This window comes from Peromyscus leucopus, chromosome 5 (assembly GCF_004664715.2).
Source record: "Peromyscus leucopus breed LL Stock chromosome 5, UCI_PerLeu_2.1, whole genome shotgun sequence".
In the NCBI taxonomy this organism is placed as follows: domain Eukaryota; kingdom Metazoa; phylum Chordata; class Mammalia; order Rodentia; family Cricetidae; genus Peromyscus; species Peromyscus leucopus.
The window spans coordinates 33,001,530-33,026,045 of NC_051067.1; the positions used below are offsets into that span (position 1 = coordinate 33,001,530).

Sequence of the window (24,516 nt, forward strand, 5' to 3'; positions counted from 1 at the left end):
GAGGTGCACACTTTCTTCTGGGTCCAGTATTTCCATCTGCCCTTGGACTCAGCAGCTACTAGAGTTTCTGTCTGCAGCCTGCACATAGCCATTCATTGTTGAACAAACCTGTATCATGTAAGCCAATCAAGTAAATCCCTTTGTAATGTACATTCTTTATACCCATTCTATTCTAGAGAATGCTGACTAGTACAGGGGGCGTTATTTAGCCTGTTGAGAATTTCAGAGAATTTCCTCATGCAGAAAATGGCATCTTCCTCATAGAGCAGTATGGCATGTACTATTTCAGTGGCAAACATGATGGTGTACATGTAAAATGCCTTCATAGGCTCCTGTGTTGAATATTTGGTCCCCAGCAGGGTAGCTCCTGCTGGTAGGAGGTCACTAGAGGTAAGCCTTTGCGAGTTCTAGCCCCACCCTAGTTATGGCTGCCCTCTGCTTTTTGGTCTGCTGTGTTGTGAATACTTTCCTGCCACTGTGGACTGAGCTGCTCCACCCTACCTCTCCTTCCATTCTCCATGTTTGTATTTTTGTGATCTAGGCATCTGGAGTTAGGTCACTGTGGTGGTCTTAGTACGGCTCTCACCTTTTCAGGTGAGTGTTTGGATCTTTGTTAGGTTGTGGGTCAGCCAAGTGATGCTTGGTTCTCAGTGTTGGGGCCACTCTGGTTTGGGGTTCAGACTTTCAGTGGTAGCAGATCAACATGAAGAGTAGGGTAGTTGATAGTTGTACAGGTAAGTAAAGAGGGTGTCTCTAACTGGGATATGAGTCAGGCTCCAGACTCTTGAGGGACCCAACATTGGGTTGGGTAGCAGACAGTTGGGATGAACTGGCTTTGGAAGTCTCAACCTGAAGTTCTGATTTAGACTCCAGGTTCAGACTCCAAGCTGTCCTTTCACAGAGTGTCAAAGTTGGTAAAGTGGCTGATAGGTGAGTAGGTCATGGTGAGGGGGACTGGCTGTGGAGGTCTCTAACTAGGAATCCCGGACCAGCTCCAGATGGTCCTAGGCCGTTCTGGGTAGAATGGCTTACAGTAGATGGGGTGGGTTGAGTTGTGGACTTGCTCTGGGCATTCCTTCCTGAATTTCTGGTTCAAACTCCAAAAACATTTTTTTTTTTTTTTTAAATATTAACTACATGGAAAATTAAGGTTCCATTGGGTGGTGTCTTAGGATTACTATTGCTGTAATGAAATACCATGACCAAAAGCAGCTTGGGGGGTGGGGGCTGGGGGAGTGTTTCACTCACAGTTCCACATAACAGTTCATCCAAAAGCAGTGAGGAACTAAAAGCAGGGCAGGAACCTGGAGGCAGGAGCTAATGTAGAGGCTATGGACGAGTGCTGCTTACTGGCTTGCCCCTCATGGCTTGTTCAGCCTGCTTTCCTATAAAACTGAACCACCAGTCATGGGCAATGGACTGGGCTTTCCTCTATCAATCACTAAGAAATGCCCTACAGGCTTGCCTGAAGCCTGATCTTATTTTCTCAGTTGAGAGTCCCTCCTCTCATATGGCTCTAGCTTGTGTCATAAAGCTAGCCAGCATAGGTGGGTCATCTATGGGGCTAGCATCTAAATGGTTAGGTGGTCATTATGTTGAAGAATGAGTTTCATAATATACATTGTTTCTTCTTGGTACTGGCCATGGATCATGTCATGGATCATAGCCTGGGTCTGCTAACTAAAGTGGAGTTCTCTAGGAGAGTATCAGGAACCCCTAAAATAGACTGTAGCTGGGGCTTTGTTATGGTTAGCTTTTTATGGTGAGATAAAGTCTAGTTCAGAGTTCCCAGTGGCCTCACTGTACTGACCTTTCCATGAGACAGTAACAGCCATGTTCTAATGCTAAAGAAGCTCACACAGCCTTTGTTCCAGTATGGTGTCTAAATGTTACTTCAGCTTCTTGAAGTCTATAAAAGGAGCAACGTATATTTGGATCTATTAAAAAATATGATCCACTGTAAAATTGACACATGGCAAATAATTCAAAATTACTTTCTTCTTGGCCCTTCAGTGTAAGTTAGGGTTACTAAAATTTTTTTAAAATTTACATTGACAGTTCTTTTTACAAAACAAAGCCAACACATTAAAATGTAAGTGTTAATGTTATGTTAATGTTTTTCTATTAGAAAAATAATTGTAATTCACTGTAGTCACCACTCACAGAGATCTGCCTGCTTCTGCCTCCTGAGTGCACCACGTGCCTGGCTTCAAAATCTAATTTAGAAAAAATAACCTGAAATAAGTCAAAAGAAATCAATAATAGAAAAAAGGTTCTAAGTAATGATATATTATGACAAAGAATAAAAATAAGATTTTGCATAAGAAAAGTACAATAAAACATGATTTTTCTAAACTAACTAATGTCTGTGACAAAACTATCAGCTCAAGTAATTAAAAATAATTTTATAAAGTATGGTAACTAGAATACATCCTTGGAGAGTTTCTTATATATCAGTTCACTTATAACATCTCTTCCCCAAAGATAACAGTCCCTCTCCAAATCTGTAGATTCTGAGACCGGTTCTTCTCACCTGTAAGAAACCTGGAAGGCATTCACCAACAGATGCAACAGAGGAGGGAAAAGTTAGATAAAGGGAATAAATAATGAAGGAAGTAAGCTGTCTTGTTTGTGATTGCCATTTTGTCTCCTGCAGGCAACCGAAAGGAAGGAAGAAACCATTGTGGAGTGTTCCCTGTCTCTGGTCCAGAAACAAGGGGACTCTAGGAAAGCTGGGCAAGAAAGTATGCATTGTGCAAGTAGGAAGGGCATTGGAAGAAGGCTTGCCTAAGTTAACCTCAGAGAGGGGTAGAGTTATGCTGAGTTTCACTGAACATTAGGGTCTCATCTAACCTGACTACTAAAACATGCAGTCTGACCAAAAGAGAATGTAACGTAAGATGTACATTGAAACAGAGGCAAATGATTTCTTGAATCTCTAGCCTGCAAAATGGATAAAAAGCTCTTAAAAAACACTATTTTTGCATGTTCCTAAACCCCCTATTCTTTAAAAAGAGATCCTCTAAATTATGGGGCAACCTGCACCACATGCCCACTTTTCCATATTCTGGAGACAATGAGTATCACTGGCTGAAGCAGACAGATGTTGCAGGACCAAGTCTAGTTCCTAGATGCCCTCATCTGGCTTTGAACCCTTGTCAGACACTGAGCACAGTCCTACCGCCTGTGTCCAAAAGACCCTCTAAAACAGGATCTCTCCGAACCCGATCAGATAAACCCAGAGAGTACGGGCTTTCAGAATTAGCCTCTTGTAAATGCTGGAAGGTGTGGCTGGTTAACATCAATAACTATAACCCACATTGTTTGGACAAGACCACTGGAAAAACCTCCCTGGTTCCCAGAATTTCAGCTCGAAACCTGAAATAATAGTCTTTTGTTTGTTTGTTTTTCAAGACAGGGTTTCTCCATGTAGTTTTGTTGCCTGTCTTGGATCTCTCTCTGTAGACCAGGCTGGCTTCAAACTCACAGAGATGTGCCTGGCTCTGCCTCCCAAGTGCTGGGATTCAAGGCGTGCACCACCACCACTGCCTGGTGAAATAATTATCTTAGCGCAGGTGTCCAAATGAAAAGCAAAGGGACATTAACTCTGTGTGATTTCCAAATATGCCTTCTCAGTGACCCATGCTCATGGAAAGCAAGAGGGAGAGGAGGTGGGTATGTTTTCCACCTTGCTGTGGCAGTTTTACAATTTGTAGAAAACCATAAACGAAAGAATGATGTGCAGATTTCATTGTGAGAAAGCTGAACTGATACTTTCCCAAGGAAAGTGGTTGAGTCCCAGCTTGCCTCCATTGCCTCCATTTTCCATTACAGAGAGGTGTTTTTTTTTCCACATTCATACTTGAGGAAAACAAGATAAAACTGAAGACCACCCCCAAGTCCCTACCCCCATCCTCCCCTACACACCATTTTCAAGAGAAAAGAGTCTGAGTTTTTGGTTTCATACAAATTTTAGGGGATAGTTTTTTTTCTATTTCTGTGAAGAATGTCATGGGAATTTCTATTGGGATTTCACTGAATCTATACATTGCTTCTCATAGACTGGTCACCTTCACAATATTAGTAGACTTTAAGTGAAAACCAAGAGATAAAAGACTTCATTCTAATCAAGGACCACATCTTGGCGTTCTCTCAGCCTCATATGATTTGTTAAGTGTCGTGACATCACCTTGCCTATTTTATTTTAGCACAGACTTTCTTCTCCATAGGAGAAACCCTGTACCTCAATTCCTGTGTAACTTGTGTTTTTATCATATCAATATAACCACTGCCAGAGCAAGCAGCTTTCCCCGGGGCTGGCTTCAGTGGGAATTCAGGACTACACTGTCTGCTTTATCCTTTCTTTCCAGTAGGGGGCAGCAGGAGACAGAAAGACGGATTGGTGAGGGTTAACTTCCTGTGCTGATGTTTTTCCTGGTGACAAGCGAGAATTAGGGCTTTAGTGATCCAGTTGATCAGAAAGCCACAGGATTTATTTGTGTTCATATTAACAACAGAATTTCTATTTCCTCCAGACTACGGGATTGCAGAAAGTAGGTTCTGCCCCGTTGTTAGGAATTTCCGAAGTTTGACAATGACATCAACTGTACACTTAAGAATGGGCCTGATAACAAATCATAGTTCTCCTATAAAACATTTACACTATATTCTGTGTAGCCTTGGGTGTCCCAGCTAATTCAGTATGGGGTGGGGGCTAATGTAAAGTTGATGTTTAAAAGAGAGAAATCTGTTTTGCTATTGGGGTATTTAAGATACAAATGCCAGATAATAGTGTACCAGTTGTATATACAATTAAGAAGTTGCAAAGGACTTGTGATTAGTAAAGAAAATACCAGGGAAATATATTCAACTTTGAGTGAGGATTTGGAGAAAGTAATGTCTGTGGATTAAAGATTTAATAGCTAGCATTCCTTTTGTCCTGAATAATCCATTACTTAAAAAAAAAAAAAAAGACCGCGTTTATGAGTGTCTGGCACATCTTTGCTATCCTCTACCTCTGCCTCATCCTCACTGCAAGTGGAAGTCACTTATGTGAACACCCATGTCCTGTCAGAAGGAGGGGCTTTGCATGAGGACACAGGTCTCGGGATATGGCATCAAGGTCTTACCCCCATGTTTTCTGCGTTCACATCAATACTTGCCCCTCCGTGCTTGCATGGGCCAGTTCCTCTAATAAATCTGTTCGTATTCATTGCTGTTTATCCTATTGGTTCTGTTACTTAGGAGAACCATGGTAAATATGTTCATATGTATCTTCCTTTTAGATTTACTTATAAGTATGAGTGTTTTCCCTGCATGTATGTACGTGCACTATGTGCATGCCGAGTGTCCAAGGAAGTCAGAAGAGGGTGTTGGATCCCCTGGAAATGGAGTTATAGATAGTTGCGAGCCACCTTGTGGGTACTTGTAATGAAAGCCAGGTCTTCTGGAAGAGTAGTCAGTGCTCTTAACCACTGAGCCATCTCTGAAGTCCCCACATGTATCTTTTAATACACCCCACACTATTCTATTGCTTTGAGAAATTTACATGTAATAAAATATGGACAGAAAAAAATATATTCGAAGTTGGTGATAAGGAAGAGAAAAGATTTGGGGAGGTCACAAAGGCATTTTGAATGTGTCTTTTTGTCCTTTGACTTTAAAAACAGTAGAGGACAGACAGACATGCAGGAGGAGGACCACCGTGGGGAGAAAGCAGTTGTGAACGCAGCTGTGTGGGGGGAGAGCAGAGGCTGCTCCGCTCTTTTTCACTGGCACCCCCTTTGCATTTCTGATCCAGGGCCGGCAGTGCAGAGGGCAGAGCATCTGGCTACCTTCTTTTTAATCGCCCGGTTTGCTGTGACCCAGTGCCAGCACACTCATGGTTACCGGGTGATTGCATGTCTCCAACAAAGTTTACAGGCTGTGGTGGTTAATTTTGATGCCAACCTGGTTGGGTTAAGAATGACTGAGGATGCTGGTGAAACAGACCCTTGAGTTTGTGAGCTTGTTTCCCGAGTGGTTTGATGAGCAGGGAAGGTCCATCCCATGACCTCCGTCCTGGACTAAATAAAAAGGGATAAAAAAAGAAAGCAAGTTAAGAACCAACATCCCCCCCCCAATGTTTCCTAATCTTCTGGGAAAATATATATCATCAAGTCTATTGAAAATCATGTTAACCCAGCTAACCACAATCAGCCACCATAGCTACTGAGCAATTTTTGGTGCAGATCCTTCTCTTGTCAAAAATGTATCCTTGTTCACAGCCCAGTTTGGAGGACTACTGTTTTAGTATGTTCTCACACCTCCTGTAAGAATTCAAATTCCACATACTGGTAGCATCTTTAAACAGTGAATCCTTAGATTCATTTTGGCTACAGACCTAACATCTCAAATTCTTGTGGGTTTATAGTAATAAATACTTTTTCTCCATCATGGATCTATGCTGCAAAGCTTGAATGAGAAGTATTTCCCATGGGCTTTTGTGTTCGGACTGTTGTACTCCAGCTGTGGCTTTGTTTGGGAAGGTTGTGGAGGTGAGTCTTGAGGGAGAAAGCGCATCACTGAGAGAGGGCTTCGAGATGTCGGCTCAGCCTCTCTTCTTCTCTTTCCACTTCTGGACTGCCACTCAGTGTGACAGGCTGGTCTCCTGCTCTGCTTGCCTTGCCTTCCCCATCGTGATGGAGTGGTGAGCCAGAAGAAACCCTTTCTCCCATAAGTTGCTTCTACCAAGGCATTGTATCACAGCAACAGAAAAGCAACTAAGACATACAGGTTGTCAGCTGAGCTCTGATTGGTGGCCATGGCTCCATATACAGCTTGTCAGCTGAGCTCCAATTAGTTGGCTGTGGCTCCAGCCTGTGGGTTTCTATCTACTCAACAAGCACCACGCAGCATGTGCTTCTTACAAATGTAAGCTGGCCAGTCAAACCACAAAAAGCATGTTTAGACATCTTACTGCTTCGGACAAAGAAGGGATGGTGAGAGGGTTACTATGTTGTTTGTTGTCTTCCCCAAGACAAAAGCAGAAGGTTGAAACTTAGCATGTCATTGCCAGCTCAAAATACAGAATTGACGCTCTCTGATTTTGCAGCTCTTAATCCCCGTCTGTTTGCATTTTTGTCTTTGACAACTGAAGGCATGGATGCCACCTATCCCCAGTGTAATACTCCAGTTCACTCCAGACCCTCACCAGCTCTCAGCCAATCAGTACTTCGGTTATCTCACACTGAAGGCTGTTCATCTGGCTAACCTTGTCATTCCTGATCTCATCTGCATTGTGGTCTTCCCTGAAGAATTTGTTAGCTGAGGAAGTCCTGAGCCAGAAACATTATCCTCACTGTTTCACAGATATGCTAGGTATTTGGGGGAACCAAAAAAAAAAATTCCATGTGATAATTGTTGATTTTTAGGAGTTGAGATATGTGCTTGGCAGTAACCCCATCCAGGGACTGTTTGCCATATTAGCCACTCAACCTCAGAAACGTTGAGAGAAGACATTTTGAATATACTTGGAACCTTCTAGAATATCTTCACGAGGACAGGTTTGTACCATGTCTTAACTATCATTAGAAATGGAGTGATAGAGCTGTGTGGGAAATGTGCTTCCAAGGACACATTCATTTTGGAGCCTGGGATTTTCAAGCAATGTCAATTTAAAATGTGGTCTTTTTCCTCTCACAATAAAATTGCCAGTAAGTTAGTTGTAGTCTGTGGGCCTAGATGCCACAGTTGCAGAGTGAGAGCGTGGCTAATACTCTTGAGGTTTCTTGGGTATGTTGGGTACGAGAAACTCAGTTTCTGCATGATGGCCGTTCTGGTTAAGCGACTAAGTAGGAATAGCGGAGCTTTCAAAGGGGAAAATCTAGTGGGACGTCCAGTCTTAGCATAGCTCGTGCTCTTGATAAAGCTCAACAATTGTGTCATGTGTCCAGGAATTTGCTTGGTGAATTAGAGTTGTATGGGGCCGACCAGCTCTTCCCTCTCCTTCAACGTTAAGGGAAACATGAAATCCCTTACTGTTGCTTGAGGTATAATGTGAAACACTGGTACCGATATAAGGTGTTGGGAGGGATGCTGACTCTTCCTCCTGTTTTAATAATTTCTGGAATGTCTGTATTGTCTGTAACCTTCCACTTGTTAAAGGAAAAGTAGTTCCCTTTTCATTGCTAAGACTTTGAATGATACATGGTTTGGTGGTATTTAAATATTAGGCCCCTAGTGGACAGAAGTGTTTAGGAAGGATTAAGAGGTGTTAAGGATTAATGGCTCATGCCATTCCCAGTTAGCGCTCCCCTCCCCCTTCACCTGTGGATCAGATGTAAGCTCTCAGTTACTCCTCCAGCACCATGCCTGTCTTCAGGCTGCCATGTTTTCTGATATAAAGGTCATGGACTCTAACCCTCTGAAATTGTAAGCTGAAATAAAACTCTTTCTTTTTTAAGATGTTGGTTATGGTCTTCAAAACAATAGAAAAGTAACTAAGATACATGGTCACTTTGAGAGGGAAATGTGCCTCAAAGGTTCAAATCTTAAGACTGCCATTTTCTGGAAATCACAAGTAATGCACTTATTTTAGTTGGGTCTGGCTTTTCTTTTCTATGAGCAGCAGTAAACTATATCTCCTTCAAAGCATTGCTGAGTAATTAAATAAAATTGTGATGTAAAGTACCAGAAACATCAGTTCTCTTTCAAGACAGATTAGTACCTCAACTATACAAACTATTACTCAAAGCCTTAGAAAAATCAATTTAAATTTAATGAAAAAGTGAGATATTTATACAGTACTTAATAAAAGAAACAGAATGAGAAAAAACTTTAGATTTAAGCTGAGTAGAAGAAGTTATAGTCTTATATAGAAGACTTTTTTTGTAGAAGAAGTTATAGTCTTATTACTTAGATGTACTTGTTTCCAGTCACGATTAGCATTAGTTTCATACAGAAAAACACCATGTAGAAAGGATGGCCTTATTGTAAGGGCAACTGAAGAAAGACAGCTAGTTAAGTATGTGGTTTGACACGTACTAATTACCCAGCATATTTTTGCACATAAAATATTTACTCTGATAGACGAGAGCTGTTACTGTGAATTGGATCTGAGCTGTTGCTGAAGCTGCTTTTTATCTAGGAAATGATAATGACTTCATCACGTTGGACTTCCTGTGTCTGGGTGCAGCCTGGAAAGGGTCTTCCGCTGTGCTTTCAGCTTTTGCTAAGAGTGCTTGTTAGACTATTGCTTGTTAGACTATTGGGGCCCTGGTTTTGAAAACACATCAAACACTTGTTATTTAAAAACTCTAAATCTATGCTACCTACAAGAAGTGGGTTTTCTAGTAATGGATTTTCCTCATATTCCAGCTTAGGTGAAAACTATGAACTTGTACAGAACAAGAAATAGATCAACTACCACATTTCTTCTCAAAGGTGGGTGGGGTGCCTCTCACCTATAATTCCAACACTCGGGGACTGAGGAAGGAGAATTACTGGAAATTCAAAGCTAGCCTGGGCTTTGTTATGAGTCCCTGTCTCAATGAAACAAAGCAGGTTGGAAAGGTGGCTCAGTGGTTAAGAAGGCTGGCTGCTGTTGCAGAAGATCTTAGTTTGATTCTCAGCACCCTCATGGTGGCTCATAACAGTGTGTAATTTCAGTTCCAGGGAACTTGCCTCTTCTGGCCCTGGAGGATACCAGCCACCCAGGTAGTGCACAAACATACATGTAGGCAAACCCACAAACACATAAAATAAGAATGAAGAAATCTTTAAAAACAAAGCAAAACAAGGTTTCTGTCAAAAAACGCTTTGAACCAGGAAATAAATACTGTGTTGGTCATGTGTTAATCATTATTTATGAAGGAAAAAAAGGAAGCAAACTAACTGGGTACTTTAAGAAAAGCGTTATTTTAGTTTATTTCCATTTCAAGTTACTTAGTTAATTCATTTAAGTACACTTTTGAGACCAAAGTGTGGTGAGAGTTTTAGCACTGAAATATTTCTTTTGTTCAACTTTGGTTTCTTTCCCTAGGTCTCTGTAGCACTTAGAGACTCTGGGCTGGAAGAAGGTGCTCTCTCCAATTAGGAGGTGGAATGAGGTTTTTTTTTTTTTAGTATTTTCTATAGCTCTAAATTCGAGGGTGTCTCCACGTGCCAAGGCCTTGGGGGATGTAGCACCTGTGTGGTTTCAGCACAGACTAAGGTGAGTCTGGGTGTATGGTGCTGAGATTTTGATTTCTAACAGGCTCCCATGTGACAGCAAGTCTGCTGGACTGCTTGCATTTGAACAGTTGTTTTACATATTTATGAGCTCTGTGAACTCGAGTTCACAGGACATTTTGATTCTGCTTCTGTGTTGACTTCTCTCAAAATAAAAACTGTTATAGTGGTATTTAGACCTTAGAGTTTATTGAAAGAGTATTTGATATAATTAATACAAAATATCTATCAGTTAATAGCAAAGTGATGGCTATTAAAAAATTTCGTATGCATTTTATTTGATGAAAATAGTATCTTGAAAATTGAAAAAGAGGGGAAGTAGTACTAGTATTGGTTAGTTATTATTTTTAGTTAGTATTTTGTTAGTATTACTGGAGAGTCATTTGCGTGCAACTCGATGGCCAACTTGCCCAAGACTGGTTTATCTCTGTAATTCTCACATTCTGGGAAAACCTTCACTTTTGAACTTACTGGAGACAATTGGTGACCCATATTCTATATACTTATATTTTTATGTCTGAGTGTTTTGCCTGTAGGTATCTCTATGCACCATATTCATTGCCTCATGCCCACAGAGGCCAGAAGAAGGTGCTGCGTCCTCTGGAACTGAAATTTCCAAGGATTGCTTGTGAGCTGCCATGTGGGTGCTGGGAATTGAACAGTGGTCCTCTGGGAAAGAAACCAGTGTTCTTATCTACTGAGCCATCTCTTATTTTTAATCCTCATAATAGTCTTTATATATAAGTACTCATTGCATGAATTTCAGATGGGTTGATAGGCCATAATTGATAAGTGAAGTCTATATTCAAACCTGTCTTTGAGTGGCTTAGAAGTCCCTGTGTGCTCAACTACATGTTGTACATTCAAATGTTGTTTATGTGTTCTTTGTTAATTAAACAAAGGGATTTAAGTTAAGTCAGAGGGATTAGGGGTATAGTTTACTGCTGAGAGTGCAAAATAGAATATGAATGACCCTACATTCAATCTACACACACACACACATACACACACACACACACACACACACACACACACACACACACACACACAAACTATACCCGAAATGTGTTCAGTTTAGGATAATATAAGGAATGAGAAAACTTAAATTTCCACGAAGTTATGTCATTAGAAAAGAAATACACAAATATGAATATGCTACACAGAGCAGAGTCACTAGGCTGCCTTGTCCAAAGGCGACAAGTCTCAGACCTCCTTTCTGTGTACAAATGGAAAGAAAGGTCAGCTAGGTGATCGTGAGGTTCCAGACAGAAAGTTCAGACACTCCCGAGGCAAAGTAGAGGTTTAGGAAGGAGATTAGAGAAAATTGGATTTTATTTCACTTTCCTTCCTGTTTCAAGCCATCTGTCAAGATGACAGGACACGTGCACATTATCTTTCTGTCCTTTATCTTTGTAGAAGACTAGTTGAAGCAAACACATTTGAGTTTTGTTGATGGCAACATCACAGATTGTCTGGCCATTAGAATGGCCTCCCTTTAGTCCATTACCCGTCTCTGTGGGAGCCCAGAACCATGTGGCTGGCACACGAGAGCCACAGAACTATGCATTTCCTATACTTTCCTAAAACAAATATTTTGCATAAAACTTTCCAGTTTTTCTGCTAAGAAAGCTGTTCTCCACAGCCATGGGAATTCTCACAATGTTTCTAAGCCAGTTCCTTAGTGAGATACAATTATAGGGAGTCAGGACTTGGCTCAAGGCAGGGTGTTTTATGTTCAGAAAATGGCTTTGGACTGTATGTGAAATATCTTGAGTTTAGTAGACATTTAGTCCAATATTTCTTAAGCATAAATAACTTTATAGCAAGAATTCAGTTCTTTGTGAAGAATATAGGCAGATGTCTTATGTATTAAATTAGTTCTTTGTGTTATGTTGCTATTTAAAATAAGTAGAAAATTCTTTGGACTTAAAAAGTGAGTTTGGATATGAAGATTAGGATTAAAAGTTAGTTCACTTTAAAATTCAATAAATTAATGCATAAAATAAATATTAATAATAAAATTCTAATTAAAATGTATAGAATCAAAATTTAAAGGTGGGGCTCTGTTGTATTTAATTATTTCTGTATATCTCTAAATTATTTAAATGTTTGACGGATTTGCAATATACAGGCCTGTGTCTGAACACCTGATACTGTCTTTTACATGTATTATTTATAGAAGACAGAAATTGAAAGGGAAATTTTATCCTTAGTTCATTTGTTATTCATTTGCCTACACTTTACATTTGATTGTTGTTGATGGCTCTTTTTTATACTTTTTGTTGTTGTTGTTGTTGTTGTTGTTTTGTTTTTGCTTGCTTTGAGACAGGGTCTTACTGTTTCCCTGAGTGTGCTGAAACTCAGAGATCTGCCTGCCTCTGCTTCCTTAGTGCTGAGGTTAAAGGCGTGTGCCGCCATGCCCAGCCTGATTTGTCCATGCTTTGAATCGAAGTTAAAAACTGAGTAAATGGCGTTTGCTAATATGTTTCACAGCTGAGTAAGGATGACAAAAATTGTCGGTGGGGGCGGGGGGTGGGGGGGAACTACTGGGGCTCAGCAGGGGGCTCAGCAGGTGGAAGCAATTGCTAGACAGACCTCAAGAGCAGATTTCAGTTCTTGGACCCCAGGGTGGAAGAGGAGGATGGGCTCCCCAAAATTACCCTCTCACCTCTATATATGTGCTGTGTGCTGTGATATGCAACACACGCACACACATGCACACACACACACACACACACACACACACACACACACACGCCAATAATAACAACAATATAGCAAAATCTAATCACTGAAAAAATAGAAGAAAAATTTGGAATTATTCTGTTGTTTGGAGTCATTCTTAAAATGCGGTTCCTGGGCTGTCAGCAGCAGCAGCATTGCCCAAGAACTTGTGGAGAAGGGAGCTTTTCGTGCCTCCCAGAGCTCTTGGGTGGAGTCCCACAGTTTGTTCTTTAGTGACCTGTCAAGTGATGATTCCAGTGCCCATTCAGTGGTGAGAAGCCCTGGTCCAGACCACGTGGAAGATAGAGCAGTGGGGGTGGGGTCGGTGTGATGGTGCAGCCTTCGCATTAGAACTTGAGTCAATGACTCACTACTTATGTAATCTACGTTCCAAAGAAATGACAAGGGTTGAACAATTTGGTGAGACGGAAAAATAATGAATTTGGCCACATGAAATTTAGTTTTCAATTTGCATTGAATATGAAAGTCACTAACGCACTTTGGACAATATTTCCTACCCTGTGAAACATGATCAGTGGTAGATGCTCCTGCCCACATCTCAGTCTTGGGATCAACATAATTGTGGACATAAGGGCGAGCTTTGAGTCACCCGGTAGAGTGGTGTACTATGGTTGCAACCCCTACATCAAAATTTAACTTTGTCCTCAAATTTAAGTTTTTTGAAGCAGAGATTTGAAAGAAAGAAGACTTCAGGGAAGAAAAGAAGCCAGGATTCTTGTAAATTATTTAATATCAAATGGTATATAGCGATATTTTTTCTTTGTTTCATAGTATCTTTTAAGCCTTTTATAAATCCACAAATCACTAGCACATTTCAATGATTCCTTGGCAATAATAGTACATGTGGATTATAATATTTCAAGAATTGTTTTGCACTCTTCTAGTTTAGCCTCTCTTGACAGCAGGGAGTGTAAGGTTGTAAGTGAATGATAAGTGAGAAGAAAAGTAGTTGAAGTGATAGTATGCCCACTTCAGGTCCTATTTTCTGGATGGGGAGCTTTTATCCTAAGTTCATGTATGAGTCCATTTTTTATGATGAAATGATAACCCGCAGGTTATGAAGATGAAATTCAAGAGAATCTCCCAAAAGTTTTCTGGAGAAAATCCTGAAGAAGCCTGTATGAAATTCGAAATACTCTGTTAAGACTCATCATGGAAGGGAGCCTGGGTAAGATCAGAAAGATCCCTTAAGGCTCATCCCTTAAGAACACTTGCTACTCTCATAAGGGACTGAAGTTCAGGTCTCAGCATGCAGATCAGGCAGTTAGCTCACAACTGCCTGTTAGTCTGTCTCCACAGGCACCTGTACATAGACACAGACACACAGACACACACACACACACACACACACACACACACACACACACACACACACACACATACACACACACACACAAGTAAAACAAATCTTTAAAAAAGAAAAATGTATTTAAACCACAAAATACAATTGTATTTAGAAGAAACAAGATGTGTAAAGACATGTTTGAAACACTGCTTTGATTGCTTTTCATTCCATTTGGTCTCACTATTTAGAAAATGCTACTCTTATTATTGGTTTGCACAAAACCCTTCTAGTTTGGAAGGGTTCATGTACTTCTCCCAGTATCTTGAGTTCTACCCATAATTTTCTACATGTTACCAGTTAATGGGAAGGCAGCATCCTCTTCACTCAGATCCAGCCTGAACTTCACACAGTCCATTTATGCTGATTATGCTGCCAGCTTGACATAAGCTAGGCTCCCCTGAGAAGAAGGAGCCTCAGCTGAGAAAACTGTTTCATCACATTGTCCTGTAGGCAGGTTTGTGGGGAGATTTTTTTTTTATTTATTATTGATGTGGGGGGTCTAGTCTACTGTGGGCAGAGTCATTCATAGTAAGGTGGCCCTGAGAAGTATAGGAAAGGTGAATGTGAGCCTGTAGAGTAAGCTCAGCTTACTTGCTTTCAGTTAGTGTGACTTTTAACCCTTAGTTTGTAATACACTTGCTGGAGTCCTTTATCTATTAGGAGGACAAGAATCACAAACTTTCGAGGCTGTAACCATCAAGCGGTAATTTCCTCTCAATACTGCAGATTCAATTATTTTTAAGTTAATGTACACCATGTTGATAAGAAACCAGACTGGTTATTTAAAGCATTGGTACTCATCTCTCTACAAGCCAATTTCATTCCTGTAGGATATCCTTCGAAGTTTTGAAAGTACAAAAAATGTGTACTTCAATCAAAAAAATTTTAAAGTCAAATTATATATTTGAATCGAATATATTGTCATATTATCAAATTAATAAGAAGCATTAATCTTGGTTATTGATGCTAGTCGAAAGTCAGAGAGATTGTAGTTTTTCAAAAATGTTAAGAAGCATTTGTAAAGCACTGGAATGCATTTGACTTATTTTTATTTTGTTTCCACATAAAATGATGAAACCACATTGTACAAATAAGATTCTGAAGAAATTTAAAGGTTTTTATTTTCTTCTCATGCCTACTTTATACCAAAACACTGAAAGCAGTGTTTTCTGATGGATTCAGATTTCACACAGAGCAAAGAAATGCAGCTTGATTTGAAGTTCCATTGCTCAGGTGCTACTGGGACTCAATAAAAACAAAGACGGAGAGTGTAAGACTGTGAAAAGAAGACATGTTCAGGTGGCTGAAGGCTCTATCTGTGGATAACGGAAGACTGACACACAAGAGCACACACACAGATGAACAGGCATGTTCCAAACAGAGAAGTTCAGGAGGAGAAATGGTAATATTGCTCAGCATATACTTGCCAAAAAATGAGCTTAATGAATAAGAATCATTGTCCATGAGCCGACAGATTATGCAAATAGGAACACACTGTGCTACCTGCACCCATGATCAAATGCATCCATTTATGCTGACCACAGGCAAAAATGAAACATTCTTTCCATCCAGAAGTTTGGTCATAATTCTGTTTTCCCATAGCTTTCTTTGTCTGTGATAGGGCAGGAAGACAATCAAACTTTGGGAATTAGTTACCATGCAAAAAAGGCTGTTATAACAGTAACATCCACCATTCTTCCAGCTACTCACCAAACAGTTTCAAACTTATTTCCTTAAACTACACAAAATAACATGTCCATATAAATGACAAGAAAAGACTCCACTGATCAAAACAATGATATTAATTGAAATGAACACTCTTTAAAGGATCAGTTACTTATCGAGACTGGAAGCATTCCCAAGACAGCACACAAAACACAGTACACACAGATGGACAAGATAGGAGTCATGGAGAAATTAGAAATATCTACTTATGATGGATTCTTTCCCCTATAGCTCTTGCATAAATACAGGTTGAGTCTGTACACACAGGAATATGGAAATATTAGAAAGAACTCATAAAATACTTACAAATGGGAATGCAAAAAAAAAAAAAAAAGATTCTCTTCCTCTCTTCCCTATCTCACTTTGTCTCTCTATTATTTGGCAATAATGTGTGCTTGCGATCAGTCACAAGCCACTGAGTTCATAGCTAATGCCACTGATAAAACTAAAATCTTAGCAATTTAAAAACTGGCAAATGTTTTCTAATATCTGTCTGTTTTCTCTAATCATCTGAACTTTCTGTAACTACCAGAACACCAGATTTTGTTTGTTTGTAGATACAGTCTCACTACATGGCCCATGTTGACATTAAATTTGCCACAGTATCCCAGATTCTAGGATTACAGAAATGGGCTACTGTGACTGGTTTCAAGTGGTTTCTTGATGTATAGGTTTTGGATGGAGGAAGGAGACAACATGTCTTTAGTTGGGAGAACCCAAACTACTATGAGTGTAACTCAAATATAAGGTAGACTCTGAGTGTAACTCAGGTATAAGGTAGACTATAAGTGTACTCAGGTATAAGGTAGACTATGAGTGTACTCAGGTATAAGGTAGACTATGAATATAACTCAGGTATACAGTAGCTTCTTTTCTAGAGAACATACCCATGGGCAGACAACAAACTCCATACATGTTCCCAGTGTTATATGAAAAGTGAAAATTAAAAGATAGTAGGAGTTCAAGTATATTAGCAATCAAATTAAATAAATAAGCATCTGCTAAATGAGACTTATTTTTAGAAAGTTGATCATTTCTCATTGAGAAAGGAAATTTAAATATGAAAAATTCCAAATTTAAGCATAGCTTATACCATATATAAACAGAAACTGATTAAAGGTAAGTCAATTCAGTTTATAAAACAAAGGAGGCATTAGAATTTGCATACTTAAACTGGGCACTGTTGGTGGACACCTTTAATCCCCACACTTGGAGGCAGAGGCAGGTGGATCTCTGAGTTCGAGGCCAGCCTGGTCTACAGGGCTAGTTCCAGGACAGCTAGGACTATATAGAAACCCTGTTTTGGACAAAAAGAAAAAAAAAGAATTTGCATACTTAACTACAGGAAGAAATTTTGTATTCTAACAAAAATAAGTTTATTTTACTCTTACAAACTTCTTGGAACTCAACAAATTTGAAGGAAGATGCCAATTCTGTAAAAACTGTAATAATGAATAAAATCCAGAAAGTGCTAAATCTGGGTCCTGTAGTTAAGGAAGTACCACATACTTCGAGAAAAAGGCTCAACCACTCAGAAAAGTACTGGAAACTCAACAGCTCCAGGATCATCATGAGACTGACAAAATGGGAGATCCATTCTTGTGCACAAATGTAATGTCCATAAAAATCTTTATTTCATCTTGTTTTTCAATTTTTAAAAAATAAACATGATATATTACTTTAGCTCTCATATTGATTCCCTGTTGTCCAATCACTCATCTATTTTCTCTAAACTATTCTTTCCCATCTCTTGAATTGAAACCATGTTTACACACTGTTCTCCCACGGGAAGTATCCTTAAATGTTTACACATAATTCATAATCTGTCATATTTTTTCAAAGCATTTTCCTAGTGTCAGAGATTATTTTAGCTCTAGAAGATGTCCTCATGCCCATAATCTCAGGAATCAGAGAGGCTGAAGCAGAAGCCTGAGTTTAAGGAAGCTAGACTATGTGTCAGAAAAACCCAGTGCCTGCTCTTGTCCCCTCAACAAGAACAAAAAAACAACCACATGAATTCTCTCCTTGTTTCATTGCTAACATTCTGTGTTCTGACACAAAGCCTGTTGTTTCTACTCCTTTTGTATTTCTGACTTTACACACTGGAGGAGCTCACTCAGGAGAGCAAGACTTCATCCTGCTTGAGGGAGAAGGACGTACTGGCTTTTGGAAGACCTGCCCTTTAGATTTGCATTGGGTGCTGAAGACACTGAATGGATGAGGTCCTGGGAAAGGATGGATGGCTTACTCCCTAGTTACTACTGGGACACCTGAGGGGTCAAACTCTTTGTACTTACCTCCTTAGCCATCAGGGAAATGCAAATTAAAACTACTCTGAGATTGCATCTTACTCAAGTCAGACTGGCTAAGATAAAAGACAACAAATGGATGTGGAGAAAGAGAAACACTCAGTTACTGCTGACGGGCATGAAATTATTGAAATCGGTGTGGAAGGCTCACAAAAATGCAGCTGTACCATTATTGGGCACATACCCAAAGGACAGCCATTAAGAATAATGAAATTCACAGGTAAATGGATGGATCTGGAAACAATCATTCTGAGTGAGGTAACCCAGACCCAGAAAGACAAGTGTGGCATGTCTTCTCTCATTTGTGGATGTTAGCTTTGAAAGTAGAAATCATATTTTAATAAAATTTTAAATTAAAAATATAAACCAGGACTATATGGGACCGCTGCTAAAACTCTGAGACACTTTTATAGAGAGTAAGGAGTAGGACACAAACATGTATTTACATTTCCAAAATAATATCAGAAATCTTAATAAGATTGTATTTCATTGTGACATTTGAATTTTCTTATTGTATTAAGAGTTTATCTCTGAATTTCCTTTTATGAACAACTTTATTTTCTAATTTTAACTTTGACCAAAAAAAAAAAAAAAAAAAAAAAGACAATCATAAAGATTGACAATCTCAGGATTCACAATTCCTAAGATCACTAGTTTCCAGAGCTACATCTCAATATAGCACCTACTTCTGAGGCTCAGTTCAATGAGTGAATGTCCCTTTCAATGTTTGCTTGCTAGTCTGCTTGGCTTTGTAAGTACACATTTTATTTGTGTTTTGCATTTGTCCTTTTATAATTTTTGTAAACAATAAGGAAAAAGGAAATATACTATTTTAAAACCAAATCTGGCTTAACAATTTAATTTTCTAAAAATTAAAAATCTCATGTACAGATTTTTTAAAAATATATATTCTGTCTAATCAAGGGTGTCTAAGAAAGTGAGTCTGTTAAACCAGTTTTAAATTTAGCTTTCTGCCTGGGTCCAACCAAATGTTTTTTTGTGGTTGGTTCAGAACATGAATAATAATCCTTGAGAGTCTCCAATAATTCTTCAGTGTCACATTAAGGAAACAAATCAAAGCATTTCCTCATGCCTCATGTAATGAAGAGCAAGCCCAGATTTGAACTTTTTACTTTATACTCCCTGCATCTTCCATTCTCTCTGTCTGTTGTGTGAGTTTGAAACTGTGCCTGTCTCAAGACTGTCTTGTGAATCTGCCCCTGTGTCTGTGTTTAACCATGTGTGTGGTGGTTTGAATAAGAACAGTCCCCATAGGCTCATATATTGAATGTTTGGTTCCCATTTGGTGCACTATTCAGGAAGGATTTGAAGGTGTGGCCTTGTTAGAGGAGGTGTGTCACTCTGGGTGAGCTTTGAAGTTTCAAAAGGCTACTTCAGCCTCTCTCTGACTTCTGCCTGCAGATCAGGATGTAAACCCTCAGTTACTGCTCTAGCACCATGCCTGCCTGCCTGCCACCATGCTTCCTACCACGATGGCAATGGACTAACCCTCTGAAACTGTAAGCAATCCCCAAATAAATGCTTTCTTGTATAAGCTACCTGAGTCACAGTGTCCCTTCACAGCAATAGAACAGTAACTAAGACAGTGTATAACTATGTCTGTCCTTAACAAAGGGCTTTGCTCTCTTTTATTGAACAACACAGAAAGCATCACATAGGGAAGGAATGAGGGATACTTTACAGAAATCTTTGACAGAATTTTTCATTGTTTTCTGTTAGAACCCTCTTTTGTTATTGATTGACACTGAGTAGCACAAACTATAAATATACAAATGAAATTATATGATTAGTACTTGAAAGTAAGATTTTGTATAGTCTTTGTCTATACAGACTACTTTACATATTCATATTTTTGAGTACAGTAACTACCTAATTACATGACTTTTTCATCCCTGTACCAAACTTGGGACAAATCATTTCTTAAATAGGTAAAACTAATTTTATAGGAATCTCGACAATTCTTAATGTGAATAGCAAGAAGACATCTTGGTTAGCCAAGTGGAAAGCATACTCTTTGTGAGACTCTGGTTTATATTTCTGGGGAGGAAGAGAATTTTAGGCCAGAAGAGGTCAGGAAGACCAAAGTAGAGAAAGGCGTTTGAGAGTTATTTGGTAAAATGGAAGGTGTCAGCCACCTGCCTCAGGGATTTGCAGTGATTCACTTCTCTATCTGTGCTCATGTAAAACAACAAGCTTAGGTCTACATTGGAAGAGCATTAGGGAAAACAGAATGCCTCATTTTTACCCTGCTTTTCAAACCAAATTGCATAAAATTTGGTTATAGCCTGCCTGAGTTTGAGTTTCGGCTGCATACTTCACAGAAATGAACTGATCCTAGGAATCCCCATCATCTCTATTAATGACATGAAGTGTTACAAGTGAGGCAAACACTGAGAAGTGTGGCTATCAAGTGGACCAAGAGGCATAGTAACTGGCCCTATTGAAGGTGGGAGTGCTATTTCTTTCACATGAAAAAATCAAAATGTCATTTGAACCTAATGTAAGCAAATAGTCTAGAATGTACTGAAATCAGGAAGAACATTTATGCATGCCTATTTCTAATTGTAATGGTACAATTTTATAAAAAAAGAAAAATGTATATCAATATATCAATTAAAATAACTAAATGCTGTTATGAAATTAAATTTTTTGGTATATTTTCCCAATTGTAACTTCTATATTTATATCACAGTCCTCTTCAAACAATAGCCAAAACAGAACAGGGATCAGTAACCATTAAAAATAGCCTTCTATTTTTTAAACCATGCAAAAGAGTATTTTTGTATTTTTCTTTTCTTACTTTCAACAGCACTTTCATTTGTGATAGTGCAGCAAGATGATAAAATCAAGTCACGATGAACAGCGTCACCTCACTCTGTAATATGACATTGCTGGCGCCAGTGAGCTTTCTTCTCTCAGCCACAGGAAGAAGGCCTTGTGAATTTGAAGGTCTGTGGTAAAGGTATTAGAGAATTCAAGGAGAAATAAGAAGTGTTTCATGGTTTGTTTTTTGGTCTTGTTTTTTGTTTTTTGTTTTGTTTTTGACAGTGAGAGCTTCAATAAAGAGGGACCCTGGACTGTCATAGCCCAGAGAAAACTAGACCCTGTCCTCTAGTACATCAACCTACTAAACAGCTGAAAATACAAAACACTTTATTTTTTAAATTATTCATTGATTTACGATATTCATAGTGAGGCTCTTTTCTTGTTCATGGCCCCAGGGCTCAGTTTGTGCATGCCCTATGGTTGTTTCTCAATAAATTTCAATTTCCCTTTATTTTCTCTGTGTGCCCTGTTCTCTCTTCTTTGACTTAAGCTTTATTCTATTGCTTTGTTTTTGTTTTCTCTGAGGTGAAATTTCTCTCATAAAAAGTATTTATTTATTCTATATCGTAAATTGCCACTTCCAAGCCTTTTGGTGTCTCTTTTTATGTATCAGGAGAATCAAAGCACGAGGAGAGGAGCCTCACAGCCTCAGCAGCTCTTGTGCCCTGAGCTGATCACAACGGATGGTGAGGTCTCTGCCTGCTCTGGGGGCTCCGAAGGCTAGTTTGGGAAATGAAAAATGGAAGATGCAAATAACTGTCATTCATGTTGATCAAAGAGAATGTAGGATGGAGACTGAGCCATCAATAACCTTACCACATCTACAAACATGCTCTAGTAGTCTGTTTGGAAAGTACTAGTTTTTGACAAAGATACCAAAAATACCAATGAGATAAATACAACACCAGCAAATGGTGTTGGGAAAACTGGGTATCTATAAGTAGAATAATGAAACTGGATCCTTGTGTTGCAGCTGGTACAAAAATTCAACTCTAAATGGATCAAAACCTCAGTGTTAGACTGGAAACTCTGAAACTTCTAGAAGAAAGAGTAGCTATATATCAGGATGTAAGCTCAGGTAGGGACTTTCTCAGGACTCTGGATGTGTAAGACAGAAGGCCAACCATTGCCAAGTGGGACCCCATGAACAAAAAATCTTCTGCAGTGCAAAGGAGGCCTTTAAATGAGGTGGCCTGGAAAATGAGAAAGCACATTGTTCACTATACATGACAGAGGACTGCTGTCTAGAATATGCAAAAACTAAACATCAAGAAAACAGACACCCTTCCGGCTGGTGAGACAGCTCTATAGGTAAAGATTTTTGCTGACAAGTTTGATGACCTCAGTCCAATCTTTGGAACCCAAATAGTGGAAGAAGAGAAGTGACTCTTACAAAGTGTCCCCTGAGCTCTGTAAGTACACCATGACATCCATGTTCCCATACACATATTCACACACAAATACAAATACATACAATCAATATGTGGTGATATTTTGTTTGTACTCTTAGCAAATAAAATTTTCCTGAAGATCAGAGGACAGAGTCAGTCACAGAGTTAGCCATAGAGGTCAGGCAGTGGTGGCACACACCTTTAATCCTAGCACTCATGAGGCAGAGGCAGAGATCCATCTGGATTTCTGTGAATTCAAGGCCACACTGGGCTACACGAGATTAATACAGTCTAAATGAGAAACAGAGCCAGGCAGTGGTGGTACACACCTTTAATTCTGAGCACTTGGGATCACACACCTTTAATCCCAGCACTAGGAAGGTTGAGACAGGAAGTGATACAGCTGGGCAGAGAAAGGAATATAAGGCTGGAAAGAGACAGGTGATTGTGCTCTTTCAGGATGAGGAGTTGGTGAGGTAAGAGGTGGTGGATGTGGCTTTCATCCTTTTATCTGGCTCTGGGTTTTTATTAATACCAATTAGGATTTGTACAACATCAATAGATAAATGTAATATTAAAAAAATTAAAAAAGAAAACAACCCACTTCAGAAATGGGCTACGGAACTGAACAGAACATAATCAAAAAAAGACATTCAAATGATTGAGAAATATTTTTAAAGTGTTCAAAATCCTTAGTCTGAGAGAAATGCAAATTTAAAAACTACTTTATTATTTCCTCTTCTACCAGTCAACACAGAATGCTAAAATCAAGGGAAAGGGGACACCACATACTGGTAGGGACGCAAGGAAAAGGGAACACTTATTTACTGCTGCTGGGAGTGTAAACTGTTGCAGTCACTATGGAAATCAGTATGGTGGTCTCTTAAGGAGCTAGAAGCAGAATCACCATATGATCCACTCTTTGGGATATAGCAAAGGGACCCTGTATCCTACTCTAAAGATACTTGCTTATCTATGCTCACCACTGCTCTGTTCAAAGTAGCTAGGACATCTACAGTGAGAACTTACAGACCTTGAAAAAAGAAACCGAGGAAGACACTAGACAACTGGAAGACCTTCCATACTCATGGTTCAAAAGAATCAATATTGTGAAATGGCCATCCTATTGAAAGAAAGCTGCAGATTCAATGCAATCTCAATCAAAATTCCAGAATCTTTCTTCACAGACAGAAAATACATCTCAAAATTATATGGGAGGCACAAAAGACCAAAGGCAGCTTAGGAAGTCCCAAACAAAAAGAATAGTGCAAGGGGTATCATCATAGCTAACTTCAAATTATGCTATAGAGCTATAGTAACAAAACACCCTGGTACTGGCACAAAGAATGACACGTATCAATGGAATAGACTAGAGGACCCCAATATAGCTTTACCTAACTACAGTTATTTTATTTTTGACAAAGTTGATGTTGAGAAAAATCAGAATCCTCCACAAACGGTGTGGGGAAGCTGGATTTTAATATGCAGGAAAAAAATGATGAAACAAGATTATTACCACTTACCCTGCACAAAACTCAACCACAACCAGACCAATGGCCTCATTATAAGACCTGATGATATTCTGAAACTGAAAGAGAAAAAAGTAGGGAAAACACATCAACTTATAGGCATGGGCAAGGACTTTCTGAACTGGAATCCAGTAGCTCACAAAGTACAAACAGCAACTGACAAAATAGGATCTCATTAGTTAAAAAGTATCTGTAAAGCAAAGGAAAGGACCAACGGAGTGACTGGGCAACCCAGAGAGCGGGAGAAAATCTGTTCCAGCTATACATCTGATAGAGGGTTAGTGTCTGTAGTAGTCAAAAAATGAAAAACCCTTAACACTAAGAAAACAAATTAAAAATTGTCAATGAACCTGAGCAGAAAGGTCTCAAAAGAAGAGATGCAAATGGTTAACAAAAACTTTCAAAAGTGTTCAACA

General features: G+C 39.2%; 1 long non-coding RNA gene across 2 annotated transcripts in view; it reads right to left on the reverse strand.

The window, feature by feature from the left end:
• Nucleotides 1-2,162: 2,162 nt before the first annotated feature.
• LOC119088030 overlaps nt 2,163-24,516 on the reverse strand; it is a 30,872-nt gene continuing 8,518 nt past the window's right edge. Inside the window, exon 3 of one of the 2 annotated variants that reach the window (XR_005091586.1) lies at nt 2,163-2,216. This is a non-coding gene — a long non-coding RNA (uncharacterized LOC119088030). Of the gene's footprint in view, nt 2,217-21,161; nt 21,306-24,516 lie in introns of those variants that run through there. The other variant, XR_005091585.1, reaches the window with a different exon arrangement.